The sequence below is a fragment of the Pan paniscus genome, chromosome 4 (genome assembly GCF_029289425.2).
Source record: "Pan paniscus chromosome 4, NHGRI_mPanPan1-v2.0_pri, whole genome shotgun sequence".
NCBI classification, from domain to species: Eukaryota; Metazoa; Chordata; class Mammalia; order Primates; family Hominidae; genus Pan; species Pan paniscus.
Window position 1 is genome coordinate 34,991,079 of NC_073253.2, and position 15,909 is coordinate 35,006,987.

The 15,909-nt window shown below is 44.8% G+C and overlaps 2 pseudogenes; one reads left to right on the forward strand and one right to left on the reverse strand.

Moving 5' to 3' along the window:
- Positions 1-1,635: 1,635 nt before the first annotated feature.
- LOC106634761 (large ribosomal subunit protein eL39-like) lies at positions 1,636-1,827 on the reverse strand (annotated as a pseudogene).
- A 12,331-nt stretch (positions 1,828-14,158) lies between these two features.
- On the forward strand, positions 14,159-15,566 carry LOC100987252 (actin, cytoplasmic 1-like; annotated as a pseudogene).
- The last annotated feature ends 343 nt before the right edge of the window (positions 15,567-15,909 follow it).

A 15,909-nucleotide genomic window follows, 5' to 3' on the forward strand; every position in this document is an offset into this window, starting at 1 on the left:
TCCAATTAACAGTTGTTAATTTTGTTGGAATGTGTTTACGTTAGGAACTGAAAGGTAAATAGATTTTGAGAAACAAGAGTGGTCCTCTTGTCTCTATTGACCCATATTCCCCAGTGGATAACCATGGAGGTTAAACACATTTGGACTGTTTTACAATTTCTATCCACTAAGTTTCACATAGCTTAATGACTCAAGAAAGAAAAAAATTGGCTGGGCATCGTGGCTCATGCCTATAATCTGAGCACTCTGGGAGGCTGAGCTGGGAGGATCACTTGAGCCCAGGAGTTCAAGACCAGCCTGGGAAACATGGTGAAACCCCTGTCTCTACTAAAAATACAAAAATTAGCCAGGCATGGTGGCGCATGTTTATAGTCCCAGCTACCTGGGAGGCTGAGGCGGGAGGATGGTGTGAGCCCGGAAGGTTGAGGCTGCAGTAAGCCGTAAGCATGCCACTGCACTCCAGCCCGGGTGACAGAATGAGACCCTGTCAAAAAAAAAAAAAAAAAAGAAGAAGAAGAAAAGAAAAAAAACTGCAAAAGCTGTTTCTAAAATTGTTAAGGTGACAATTTGTGTCAAATTTTTCTTTCATTTTCTGTTTCTGGGGTGGGGGCAGTGTCTTGCTCTGTAGCCCAGGCTGGAGTGCAGTGGGGCAATCACGGCTCACCTACAGCCTCAGACTCCAAGGCTCAAGCAATCCTCCTGCTTCAGCCTCCTGAGTAGCTGGGACTACAGGCACGCACCACCACGCCTAGCTAGTTCTGGTTTGTTTTGTAGAGACGGGGATCTCACTATGTTGCCCTGGCTGGTCTCAAACTCCTCGGCTCAACTAATCCTCCTGCCTCAGCCTCTCAAAGTGTTGGGATTACAGGCATGACCCACTGTGTCTGGCCCAGATTTTTCTCTCTTTAAAACAAGATTGCCTTCAGCTACTCGGGAGGCTGAGGCAGAAGAATGGCGTGAACCCAGGAGGCGGAGCTTGCAGTGAGCCGAGATCGTGCCACTGCACTCCAGCCTGGGCGACTGAGCGAGATTCCACCTCAAAAAAAGAAAAAACAAGATTGCCTTTACAAAAATATAAAATCAATGTTCTCCTTTAATACATTTGAATTTCAAAGTAAGTATCAAAATATAGAATGTAGTCTGGGCACGGTGGCTCACGACTGTAATCCCAGCACTTTGGGAGGCCAAGGCAGGCTCATCACTTGAGCTCAGAAGTTCGAGACCAGGCTGCACAGCTTGGTGAAACTCCTTCTCTACTAAAAATACAAAAAATTAGCTGGGTGTGGTGGTGTGTGCTTGTAGCCCCAGCTACACGGGAGGCTGATGTGGGAAGGTCACTTGAACCCAGGAAGTAGAGACTGCAGTGAGCTGAGATCACACCATTACACTGCAGCCTCAGCGACAGGAGTGAAACCCTGTCTCAAAAATAAATTAATTAAAAGAATAAAATATAGAATGTTTCATTCATTATTCTTTTTTAAATGAAAGGTCTCACATATTTATTACTCAACCCAGCCAACCAACACGTTCATAACAGATTCAGAGAGAAAAAATATATTCCCAATAAAACGTCCAACTCTCCAGATAGTCGTGACATTTTCAGCTTGATATGGTAATGTGATTGTGAACTTCAGAGAGCATAAATATGTGTGCCGTCTCATGTGCAATTCCTTATAGACCCAGCTTGGTTCTTCTCCAGTGTCTCCTTTTGGAGTTGTACGTGATTTTATTACCAGTTTTCATCCGAATCCACCGGGGAATGGGTCGATTTTGCTTTTGTTTCTTAGCCAGGAATCACTTAATCCTGAAAGTCTTGTGAGAAGACATGGTGAGAAGCGGAGTCAAGCACACAGCATGATGGTGGAGAAAGGAAGAGCTCATTCATGACTCTTTTGGTACCAAGTGACAGAGACTAAACTCCAACTGGCTTAAGCCAAATAAACTGAGGCAGAAAGGGTGGAAGGTTGAGAGTATCAATGACTCATGCTTAACATGGTTAAGTTAACCAAGAAACCTATGGTTTCTGACATACCTAGTTTCAGGGGCTGAGGTTATATAATTAGGGCTGGACCTCACCATTTCTGAGTTGTCTCTCTCTGTGCCTTCATTCTTAGGATTCTTTCTCTACATGGTGGTATCACGTAGCTCCAGGTTTATATCCTAGAAATTGAACAATCCCAGAGGAAAACAAACTTATCTTTCCCTATAGTTCTAGCAAAAGTGCCAAGGAGGGCACTGATTGGCCCTGGTGGGTCATGTTCTCATGGAGTTTTGCGGGGGGGTCAGCCCATGAACTGGACCAGGGATGAAGTGGCATGATGGGGGGCAGTTATTAGAAAACAGGGGAATGTGGTCAGGCGCGTTGGTTCACACCTGTAATCCCAGCATTTGGGGAGGCTGAGGCCACAGAACAACTGAGGTCAGGAGTTCAAGACCATCCTGGCCAACACGGGGAAATGCTGTGTCTATTAAAAATACAAAAATTAATTTTTATTGATTTGCATATGTTGAACCAGCCTTGTATCCCAGGGATGAAGCCCACTTGATCATGGTGGGTAAGCTTTTTGATGTGCTGCTGGATTCGGTTTCCCAGGATTTTATTGAGGATTTTTGCATTGATGTTCATCAGGGATATTGGTCTAAAATTCTCTTTTTTTGTTGTGTCTCTGCCAGGCTTTAGTATCAGGATGATGCTGGCCTCATAAAATGAGTTAGGGAGGATTCCCTCTTTTTCTATTGATTGGAATAGTTTCAGAAGGAATGTTACCAGCTCCTCCTTGTACCTCTGGTAGAATTCTGGTGTGAATCCATCTGGTCCTGGACTTTTTTTGGTTGGTAGGCTATTAATTATTGCCTCAATTTCAGAGCCTGTTATTGGCCTATTCAGGGATTCAACTTCTTCCTGGTTTAAAACAGCATGGTACTGGTACCAAAACAGAGATATAGACCAATGGAACAGAACAGAGCCCTCAGAAATAATACTACACATCTACAACCATCTGATCTTTGACAAACCTGACAAAAACAAGAAATGGGGAAAGGATTCCCTATTTAACAAATGGTGCTGGGAAAACTGGCTAGCCATATATAGAAAGCTGAAACTGGATCCCTTCCTTACACCTTATACAAAAATTAATTGACGATGGATTAAAGACTTAAATGTTAGACCTAAAACCATAAAAACCCTAGAAGAAAACCTAGGCATTACCATTCAGGACATAGGCATGGGCAAGGACTTCATGTCTAAAACACCAAAAGCAATGGAAACAAAAGCCAAAATTGACAAATGGGATCTAATTAAACTAAAGAGCTTCTGCACAGCAAAAGAAACTACCATCAGAGTGAACAGGCAACCTACAGAATGGGAGACATTTTTTGCAATCTACTCATCTGACAAAGGACTAATATCCAGAATCTACAAAGAACTCAAACAAATTTACAAGAAAAAAACAACCCCATCAGAAAGTGGGCAAAGGATATGAACAGACACTTCTCAAAAGAAGACATTTATGTAGTCAACAGACACATGAAAAAATGCTCATCATCACTGGTCATCAGAGAAATGCAAATCAAAACCACAATGAGATACCATCTCACACCAGTTAGAATGGCGATCATTAAAAAGTTAGGAAACAACAGGTGCTGGAGAGGATGTGGAGAAATAGGAACACTTTTACACCGTTGGTGGGACTGTAAACTAGTTCAACCATTGTGGAAGACAGTGTGGCAATTCCTCAAGGATCTAGAATTAGACATACCATTTGACCCAGCCATCCCATTACTGGCTATATACCCAAAGGATTATAAATCATGCTGCTATAAAGACACATGCACACGTATGTTTATTGCGGCACTATTCACAATAGCAAAGACTTGGAACCAACCCAAATGTCCATCAATGATAGACTGGATTAAGAAAATGTGAAACATATACACCATGGAATACTATGCAGCCATAAAAAATGATGAGTTCATGTCCTTTGTAGGGACATGGATGAAGCTGGAAACCATCATTCTCAGCAAACTATCACAGAGACAAAAAACCAAACACCACATGTTCTCACTCATAGGTGGGAATTGAACAATGAGAACACTTGGACACAGGAAGGGGAACATCACACACTGGGGTCTGTCATGGGGTGGGGGAAGGCGGGAGGGATAGCATTAGGAGATATACCTAATGTAAATGATGAGTTAATGGATGCAGCACACCAACATGGCACATGTATACATATGTAACAAACCTGCACGTTGTGCACATGTACCCTAGAACTTAAAGTATAATTTAAAAAAAAATAGCAAAAAAGATACAAAAATACAAAAATTAGCCGAGCATGATGGTGGGCACCTGTAATCCCAGCTACTCGGGAGGCTGTGGGCAGCAGAATCGCTTGAACCTGAGAGGTGGATGTTGCAGTGAGCCAAGATCATGCCACTGCCCTCCAGCCTGGGCAACAGAATAAGACTCCATCTCACGCACACACACACAAAAAAGGAAAATAGGGGAATGAGTGTCTGTCTGGCAAAACCAACAGATGCCTACCACATTGTGCCTACAACAGAATAATAGCACAAACCTCTGCTTTCTATCCAAATTAAAGATACTCTGTACCCCTTGGAGATTCTGATATCTCTCCTATAAGACTTGTGTAACCAGGCCAGGCACAGTGGCTCATGCCTGTAATCCCAGCACTTTGGGAGGCCAAGGCAGGCAGATCACCTGAGGTCAGGAGTTTGAGACCAGCCTGACCAACATGGAGAAACCCTGTCTCTGCTAAAAATACAAAAATTAGCCGGGCATGGTGGCGCATGCCTGTAATCCCAGCTACTCAGGAGACTGAGGCAGGAGAATTGCTTGAATCCGGGAGACAGAGGTTGCAGTGAGCCGAGATCGCCCCATTGCACTCCAGCCTGGGCAACAAGAGCAAAACTCTGTCTCCAAATAAATAAATAAAATAAAATAAAATAAAATAAAATAAAAAAGACTTGTGCAACTGATAATTACCCTTGATAATAATCGCTTATATTATTAACTCAGAGATAATCCTTTTTTATGTGGGAATCATTTAACCTTTTATTTTGAAAAATTTTAGATTTAGAGAAAAGCTGAAAAAATAGTACAGAGAGTTCCCATGTATCCTTCACCCAATATCCCCTAAGTTTAACTTCTTATGTAATTATAGTACAATTATCAAAACTAACTTCAGCACGATGCTACTAAATAAACTACAGATTTTACTGGGGTTTCACCAGTTTCCTCTCTAATGTTCTTTTTCTGTTCTAGGATCCCACACTGCATTTAGTCATGTCTAGTTTCCTCAGTGACAGGTCTCAATCTTTTCCTATTTTTCATGACACTTCTGAAGAGTACTCCTCAGTTATTTTGTAGAATTTCAATTTTCAGACCATTTTGCCTTTAGAATGGCTACCTACAAATGCACTACTACATCTACAAACATCATACAAATAATGATGATGAAAATTACACCTTGCATAGAATCCTTGTAAACATCAAGACTCTAACCCTTGAATGGTCACAACCAATCAGTTATTCTTCTTTGGTTTTAAAAAAAAACCTATTAAACAGGCCAGGCGCGGTGGCTCACGCCTGTAATCCCAGGACTTTGGGAAGCCGAGACGGGTGGATCATGAGGTCAGGAGATCGAGACTATCCTGGCTAACACAATGAAACCCCGTCTCTACTAAAAATACAAAAATTAGCCAGGCATGGTGGCGGGTGCCTATAGTCCCACCTACTCAGGAGGCTGAGGCAGGAGAATGGCGTGAACCCAGGAGGCGGAGCTTGCAGTGAGCCACTCCAGCCTGGGCGACAGAGGGAGACTCCGTCTCTGGAAAAAAAAAACAACAACAACAAACTATTAATTACATAAAATTTATATATATATATATATGTATATTTTGGAGTCAGGATCTGGAGTGCAGTGGTGTGATCATAGCTCACTGCAGACTCAAACTCTTAGGCTCAAGCCATCCTTCTGCCCCAACCTCCTGAGTCACTGGGATTACAGGCATACACCACCATGCCCAACTCAAATGTTTTTCATTATACCAAAAACTTTTCATCATATTAAAATTATTCAAACATATTTGAGCAATAAAATACATGATTGTATTGGATTATAACCTAAATAATAAAATAAATATCTAGCCAGGTGCAGTGGCTCATGCCTGTAATCCCAGCATTTTGGGAGACCGAGGTGGCGGATCACCATAGGTTGTTGAATGAGTAAATAACTAAATACAGGAAAAGAGACACTTCTTCTTTACCAAATAATTCCCATTAATATATAGGAAAGGAATGAGGAAAACAGAAACCATCCTTAGAACACCACTGTAATAACTGTTACAGGCAAGATCCACCTATGAGTACTAAAATTAGGAGAGAGAAACAGGATATTTGCATAGTCTCAAAATATCTCCCCATAGTCTCAAAGTAATTAACAAGATGTTTGTTAAATACAAACGAAAAGATAGTAACTTCATAGTGGATAAACCCAGTAGATGTCTTAATGATCAAAGCTAACATAACCAGAAATTAGACATATTGACATAATGTACCCTTTTGTATTGATATAGGAGTTTAAAAAGAAATTACTTAGGCAGATAGGATACAGAAATCCTGGGTAAGGTTTCCCTTTTAATGAAAAGCAGCCCCAGGGCCGGGCACAGTGGCTCACGCCTGTAATCCCAGTGAGAGGTGACAACATGCTGGCAGCCCTCACTCACTCTCAGGGCCTCCTCAGCCTTGGTGCCCACTCTGGCCACGCTTGAGGAGCCCTTCAGCCTGCCACTGCACTGTGGGAGCCCCTCTCTAGGCTGGCCGGCTCCCTTTGCTTGCAGAGAGGTGTGGAGGGAGAGGCGCCGGTGGGAACCAGGGCTGCACGAGTTCCGGGTGGGCACGGGCTCAGTGGCCCCACACTTGGAGCGGCCAGCCAGCGCCACCAGCCCCCAGCAGTGAGGGGCTTAGCACCCAGGCCAGCAGCTGCAGAGAGTGAGCCAGGTCCCCCAGCACTGCCAGCGCGCCCATGCTGCGCTCGAATTCTCGCCAGGCCTCAGCCACCTCCCCCCAGGGCAGGGCTTGGGACCTGCAGCCCACCATGCCTGAGCCTCCCGTGGTGGGCTCCCGCGCAGCCGAGCCTCCCCGACGGGCACCGCGCCCTGCTCCACGGTGCCCGGTCCTATCTACCGCCCAAGGGCTGAGGAGTGCAGGCGCCTGGCGTGGGACTGGCGGGCAGCTCAGCCTGTGGCCCTGGCACGGGATCCACTAGGCGAAGCCAGCTGGGCTCCTGAGTCAGGTGGGGACTAGGAGAACTTTTATGTCTAGCCAGAGGATTCTATGTGCACCAATCAGCACTCTGCGTCTAGCTCGGGGTTCGTGGATGCACCAATCAGCACTCTGTATCTAGCTAATCTGGTGGGGACTTGGAGAACTTTTATGTCTAGCTGGAGGATTGTAAACGCACCAATCAGCACCCTGTGTCTAGCCCAAGGTTTGTAAACGCACCAATCAGTGCTCTGTGCCCAGCTAATCTAGTGGGGACTTGCAGAACTTTTGTATCTAGCTAGAGGATTGTAAATGCACCAATCAGCACCCTGTCAAAACGGACCAATCAGCTCTCTGTAAAATGGACCAATCAGCAGGATGTGGGTGGGGCCAGATAAGGGAATAAAAGCAGGCTGCCCTAGCCAGTAGTGGCAACTCACTCAGGTGTCCTTCCACATTGTGGAGGCTTTGTTCTTTTGCTCTTTGCAATAAATGCTGCTGCTCACTCTTTGGGTGTGCGCTGCCTTAATGAGCTGTAACACTCACCGCGAAGATCTGCAGCTTCACTCCTGAAACCAGTGAGACCACAAACCCACCAGAAAGAAGAAACTCCGAACACGTCCGAACATCAGAAGGAACAAACTCCGGACACACCATCTTTAAGAACTGTAACACTCACCGTGAGGGTCCATGCTTTCATTATTGAAGTCAGCGAGACCAAGAACCCACCAATTTCGGACACACCAGCACTTTGGGAAGCCGAGGTGGGTGGATCACCTGAGGTTAGGAGTTTGAGACCAGCCTGACCAACATGGTGAAACCCTGTCTCTCCTAAAAATACAAAAAATTAGCCGGGCGTGATGGCAGGCGCCTGTAATCCCAGCTATGCAGGAGGCTGAGGCAGGAGAATCGCTTGAAGCCAGGAGGCAGAGGTTGCAGTGAGCTGAGATCCCACCACTGCACTCCAGCTTGGGTGTGACAGAGCAAGACTCTGTCTTAAGAAAAAAAAAAAGCAGCCCCCAAATCATTTCCCTTTCTAACAAAGAGCAGCTTGTAAAATCGAGCTGCAGACAGCAGCAAGCTGGAAGCTTGCACGGGTGAATGCCAGCAGTTGTGCCCATAGGAATATATGACCTAGGACTAGGAATGTTCAAAATGGTGGCTCCGTCTTCTCTTTTTGCCAGCCACGTGTACCATAAGGAACAGACAAGATGGCGCCAGCCCAGTGGAAAGCTCATTTGCATAACAAGATTAGGGTGGGGCGACCAGCTTTCCCCAGCCTCTATGTAAGTGGCACACCTGGTCAAATCAATATGTGAGCCCGGGTAAATCACACGCTGCCGCCTTCTCAAGCCTGCCTATAAAATCTGCGGCAGTCAGCTGCTATTCTCTGTTTTCCAGCCTCTGTCTCCCAAGGAGCTGCTCTCCTCTCTCCTTTCTTCTACCTATTAAACTTTACACTCCTTAACCCACCCACATGTCCCTGTCCTTAATTTTCTTGGCGCAAGATGACGAACCCCAGGTGTTTACCGCAGACAATGATGCTGCTTCAAAATGATACACTAAGAAGAACTTACCACTTCTGTGGCATTTTTACCAAAATTGCATCACCTCAATCTAATAATGATTATAAATTAGACAAATACAAATAGATATAAACTGTTATTATTGTGTTTTATGCCCAATGTGGTAGGCATCTGTTGGTGCCTCTGACAGAGTCATTTCTCATATGAAAAATTTTAATATGGAAATGTTTTGGTGTAATAAAAATTTATTTTATGTAATTGTTTAATAGGTTTCTTTAAAACCAAAGAATAATAGCTGGCCGGGCATGGTGGCTCACACCTGTAATCCTATTACTTTGGGAGGCTGAAGTGGGAGAATCTCTTGGGTACAGGAGTTCGAGATCAGCCTGGGCAACATAGTGAGATGTTATCTCTCCAAAAAAAAATAAATATATATATAAAAAGAGAGAATAATAGTTGCTGATTGGTGATAACTATCCAAGGGTTAGAGTCTTTACATTCGCAAGGAATTCTATGCAGGGTGCGATTTTAAGCATAATTTCATGACGCATTTAGATGTAGTAGTGCACCTATAGGTAGCCAGTTTAGAGGGGAAATTATCTGAAAATTGACATTTTTATTCAAAAATCAAAACATACAGAATCTCCTTTCCGGAGCGTGTCCTTTTCTGTAACCACCAGGTGGTGCTATGAGCTTTAAAAATTACTCTATGAATGTTACTTTTTGTTTTTTTTGTTTGTTTGTTTGTTTGTTTTTGAGACGGAGGAGTCTCATTCTGTCGCCCAGGATGGAGTGCAGTGGCGCAATCTCGGCTCACTGCAAGCTCCGCCTCCCGGGTTCATGCCATTCTCCTGTCTCAGCCTCCCGAGTAGCTGGGACTACAGGCACCCGTCACCACGCCCGGCTAATTTTTTGTATTTTTTTTTCAGTAGAGACGGGGTTTCACCGTGTTAGCCAGGATGGTCTCGATCTCCTGACCTCGTGATCAACCCGCCTCAGCCTCCCAAAGTGCTGGGATTACAGGAGTGAGCCACCGCGCCCGGCCACAAATGTTACTTTTTTTGGTGGCATAATACCTGAACTCTAGAATAAGTGGAACCTTAGAGATATTCTCATCCAAAGTCTTTTTTTTTTTTTTTTCTAAGAGACTTGCCCAACGTTACAGCTAGTTATGATAAGAGTTGGGATCAGAGTCCAAGTCTCCTGCCTCTTTAAAGTTGCTGGAGAGGCAGGTTCTGCAGACAGGAGGCTACAGAATAATTTTTAAAAATACCTGCTAAGTGTTATACAGAAAAAGGATTATGAGGCCAGGTGCAGTGGCTCACGCCTGTAATCCCAGCACTTTGGGAGGTCGAGGTGGGTGGATCACCTGAGGTCAGGAGTTTGAGACCAGCCTGGCCAATATGGTGAAACCCCGTCTCTACTAAAGATACAAAAATTAGCTGGGTGTGGTGGCACTCACCTGTAATCCCAGTTACTTGGGAGGCTGAGGCACGAGAATCACTTGAACCTGGGAGGCAGAGGTTGCGGTGAGCCGAGATGGCACCACTGCACTCAGCCTGGGCAACAGAGTGAGATGCTGTGTCAAAAAAAAAAAAAAAAGAAAGAGGATTAGGAGGAAGAGCAGGCTTTCAACACTGATGGGACTGGCTTGTTTTACAAGGGCACTGGCAAACAAACCTATGTAACACAAATGGCATTTCAACTGACAAAAATGTTGAGACCGGAGGCTCACAAGAACCTCACTGTGTATTGCTCCAAAAGCTATAGTAATCACTAGTGTAATGTTTGGAGTGACTTCATAGATTGTGATTGCTGCAAATGATGAGAATCAACTCTACATAGAAATAAATGTAACAAAAGAAGTGCAATACTTCTGAAAACTCAAACAGTGTTGAACGATATTAAAACTTCAAATAAATGGAAAAATATCTCATTTTCATGAATTTGGAGACTTAATATTGTTAAGATAGCAATATTTCCTAAATTGATTCACCGATTCAACATAATCCCTTTCAAAATCCCAGCTGCCTCTTGCCAAAATTGACAAGCTATACATCTGTTTGACAGACCTAGTGCAATTACTGTGTGCTGCTAAGGTTCTCACTACAGATGCAAGAAAAAGGTGTCATTGTCCTTTCTGTCTGTCTTATTGTGGTAGCCAAGACTGAATAGAGGAAAACAGAGGAAAAATATGGACAAAGAAGTTTCGCAGATCAGAAATAACCTTGTAAACAGTGAAGAGCCTGTTTTACTCCAAACAAGAACCCAAAATTTGAGTATACATGAGAAGTGTTGAGAAATACCTCCTACCACCCTCACCTGGTTGATTACACTTAAGTAAAAGCTTGAAGGTTAAGACAATGAAAAGCAAGCCAGTTGGGGACTGTGGGGGGAAGAAATTGACAAGCTGATCCTAAAATTCATATGGAAATTCAAGGGATCTAGAATAACCAAAGCAATCTTGGAAAAGGAGAATGAAGTAGGAAAGCTCATATTCACTGACAGTGATCAAGGCAGTGTGAAAAGATAGACACATAAAGCCAGGCACGGTGGCTCATGCCTGTAATCCCAGCACTTTGGGAGCCCAAGGAGGGTGGATCACCTGAGGTCAGGAGTTTGACCAGCCTGGCCAACATGGTGAAACCCCATCTCCACTAAAAATACAAAATTAGCCAGCTGTAGTGGCATATGCGTTTGATCCCAGCTACTTGGGAGGCTGAGGCAGGAGAATTGCTTGAACCTGGGAGGCAGAGGTTGCAGAGAGCCAAGGTCGTTCCATTGCGCTCCACCCTGGGCAACAAGAGCAGAAACTCTGTCTCAAAAAAAGAAAAAAGAAAAAAAAAGAAAGGACAGACACATAAACCAGTGAAACAAAACAGAGAGCTCAGAAATAGAACCACACTAATATAGTCAACTGATTTTTATCAAAGATAGAAAGGCAATTCAATGAAGAAATAGTCTTTTTCAACAAATGATGATGAACAAATTGGACATCTATATGCAAAAACAATAAACTTTGACACATATCTCACACCTTAGATGAAAATTAACTTTAAATAAATCATAGATTTAAATATAAAATACAGGCCGGGCACGGTGGCTCACGCCTGTAATTTCAACACTTCAGGAGCCTGAGGTGGGCGGGTTGCTTGAGCTCATGAGTTCAAGACCAGCCTGGGCAACATGGCAACACCCAGCTACTTGGGAGGCTATGGTGGGAAGATCGCTTGAGCCCAGGGGGGCGGAGGTTGCAATGAGCAGAGATCGTGCCACTGCTCTCCAACCTGGGTGACAGAGAGAGACCCTGTCTCAAAAAAAAAAAAAAATTAAATATGAAATACAAAGCTGTAAACGGCTAGAAGAAAACACAGGAGAAAGTCTTTGTGACTCCTGATTTGGCAATGACTTTTTAGATACAATACCAAAAGCATAATCTATGAAAGAAAGATTTAATAAATTGGACTTTCTAGAAATTAAAAACTTTCACTTGTGAAAGACACTGTGAACAAAATGACAAGCCACAGACTGGAAGAAAAAATTGCAAATTACGTATAAAATCTGCCTATAAAATCTTCTGCAGTAGATTTTGGTATATATGATCCTACACCAAAAATAACATTCTCAGCCTCTGAACCAAGTGAATAGACCCCCATCAGCCAAAGGCATTCCAAAGGAGGCCTGAAAAACTATTTCAGGCCGTGATGGGAAGAAGGGATTGGTTGAAGTGATTGCCTCGTTATACCCTCTCTCCTTGGAATTTAGGCACAGCTGACCAGCATTAACATTAAAACAAAGCTGACTCTGTAGCAATAATACACCAAATTCCAACCTGACTCTAGTATAACATCACATGCCAGATAGCAGGCCCTGAAAGTGAAGTATTTTACCCCGAAATATATATTTTTTGGGGTTTTTTTGTTTTTGTTTTTGAGATGGAGTCTCACTCTGTCACCAGGCTGGCATGCGGTGGCATGATCTCGGCTCACTGCAACCTCTGACTCCCTGGTTCAGGTGATTCTCCTGCCTCAGCCTCCCGAGTAGCTGGGATTACAGGCACGCACCACCACGCCCAGCTAATTTTTGTATTTTTATTAAAGACTGGGTTTCACCATGTTGGCCAGGATGGTCTCAATCTCCTGACCTCGTGATCCACCCACCTCGGCCTCCCAAAGTGCTGGGATTACAGGTGTGAGCCACCGTGCCCGGCTTCCTTGATGTATTTTTTAAATGGCCCTGCAAAACTATTCTTATGGGGGAAATCTACATTCTGTAGAGAACCTCCTTCCCTTTCCAGAACTTTTCCTGACTCAGGAGAGATTAGCTAAGAGTCTAGCACTGTTTTTTTGAGACAGGGTCTCACTCTATCACCCAGGTTGGAGGGCAGTGGTGCAATCTCAGCTCACTGCAGCCTCGATTTCCTGGGCCTCGGGTGATCCACCTACCTCGGCCTCCCAAAGTGCTGGGATTACAGGCATGAGCCACCGCACTTGGCCAACCGCTTATCTTAATCCAGAGTTCCTTTCTATTGATTCCAGGTCTTTAGATAATAACATAATTTTTTTTAACCAACTGCCAACCATAAAATCTTTGAATCCACCTATGACCAGGAACCGTCCCCGTCCCCACTTCAAGTTGTCCCAATTTTCTTTTCTTTTTTTTTTTTTTTTTTGAGACGGAGTCTTGCTCTGTCGACTGGAGTGCAATAGTGTGATCTCAGGTCACTGCAACCTCTACCTCCCGGGTTCAAGCGATTCTCCTGCCTCAGCCTCCCGAGTAGCTGGAATTACAGGTGTGTCCCACTTTTCCAGACTGAACCAATGTACACCTTACATTGATTGATGTGTGCCTGTAACTTCTGTCCCCCTAAAAGATATAGAGTCAAGCTGTAACCCAACCACCTTGGGCACATGTTCCCAGGACCTCCTGAGGCTGTGTCACCAGTCACAGTCCCTAGCCTTGGCAAAATAAGCTTCTAAATTGATTGAGATTTGTCTCAGATACTTTTTGGTTTACATGATAAGGGACATATATCCAATATATAAAGAATTCTTCAAATGCAACAATAGGAAAACAACTCAATTTTTTAAATGGACAAAATATCTGAATAGAACACTTCAACAGAGGAGATATATGAATGACAAATAAGGACATGAAAAGATGCTGTTGGCCAGGGGCAGTGGCTCACACCTGTAATCCCAGCATTTTGGGAGGCCGAGGCGTGTGGATCACCTAAGGTCAGGAGTTTGAGACCAGCCTAACCAACATTGTGAAACCCTGTCTCTACTAAATACAAAAAATTAGCCGGGCTTGGTGACGCATGCCTATAATCCCAGCTACTTGGGAGGCTGAGGCAGGAGAATCGCTTGAACCCAGGAGGCAGAGGTTACAGTGAGCCGAGATTGCACTATTGCACTACAGCCTGGGCAACAAAAGCGAAACTCCATCTCAAAAAACAAACAAAACAAAAGAAGCCAAGACTGCATCCTCCCCACGAGCACAGAGCCTCACCCTCTCCACGCTGCCGCCCATCCACACCTGCTGCCAGCTCACCATGCATGACGACATCACTGCTCTCGTATTCGACAATGGCTATGGCATATGCAAGGCTAGCTTTGCAAGCGATGGTGTCCCCCGGGCTGTCTTCCCCTTCATCATGGCACCAGGGCATGATGGTGGGCATGGGTCAGAAGGACTCCTATGTGGATGAGGCCCAGAGCAAGAGAGGCATCCTGACCCTGAAGTACCCCATTGAGCATAGCATCATCACCAACTGGGATGACATGGAGAAGATCTGATACCACACCTTCTACAACGAGCCATGTGTGGCTCTTGAGGAGCACGCTGTGTTGCTGACTGAGGCCCCTCTGAACCCCAAGGACAACTGCGAGAAGATGACTTAGATCATGTTTGAGACCTTCACACCCCAGCCGTATACGTGGCCATCCAGGCCGTGCTGTCCCTGTATGCCTCTGGCCATAGCTGGCATTGTGATGGACTCCGGTGATGGGGTCACCAACACTGTGCCCATCTATGAAGGGTACACCCCTCCCCCACACCATCCTGTGTCTGGACCTGGCTGGCCGGAACCTGACTGACTACCTCATGAAGATCCTCACCCAGTGTGGCTACAGCTTCACCGCCACAGTCATGCAGGAAATTGTGTGTGACATCAAGAAAAAGCTGTGCTGCATCCCCCTGGACTTTGAGCAGGAGACGGCCATGGTGGGCTCCAGCTCCTCCCTGGAGAAGAGCTACAAGCTGCCCAATGGCCAGGTCATCACCATTAGCAACAAGTGGTTCTGCTGCCCCGAGGCACTCTTCCAAACTTCCTTCGTGGGCATGGAATCCTGTGGCATCCACGAAACTACCTTCAACTCCATCATGAAGTCGGATGTGGACATCTACAAAGATCTGTATGCCAACGCAGTGCTGTCTGGCAGCACCACCATGTACCCTAGCATCACCAACAGGATGCAGAAGGAGATTACCGCCCTGGCTCCCAGCGCGATGAAGATAAAGATCACTGCTCCTCCTGAGTGCAAGTACTCTGTGTGGATCAGAGGCTCCATCCTGGCCTCGCTGTCCACCTTCCAGCAGATGTGGATCAGCAAGCAGGAGTACAATAAGTCCGGCCCCTCCATCGTCCACGGCAAATGCTTCTAGGCGGACTGTGACTTAGTTGCATTACACTCTTTCCGGACAAAACCTAACTTGCACTGAAAACAAGATGAGATTGGTGCGACTTTATTTGTTTTTTTGTGGCTGGGGTTTTCTTTTGGCTTGACTCAGGATTTAAAAACTGGAACGGTGAAGGTGACAGCAGTCGGTTGGAGCGAGCATCCCTCAAAGTTCTACAATGTGGCCGAGGACTTTGATTGTACGTTGTTCTTTTTTTTAATAGTCATTCCAAATATCATGGGATGCATTGTTACAGGAAGTCCCTTGCCCTCCTAAAAGCCACCTCACTTCTCTGTAAGGAGAATGGCCCAGTCCTCTCCGGAGTCCACACAGGGGAGGTGATAGCATTGCTTTCGTGTAAATTATGTAATACAATTTTTAAAAAATCTTCGCCTTAATACTTTTTTATTTTGTTTT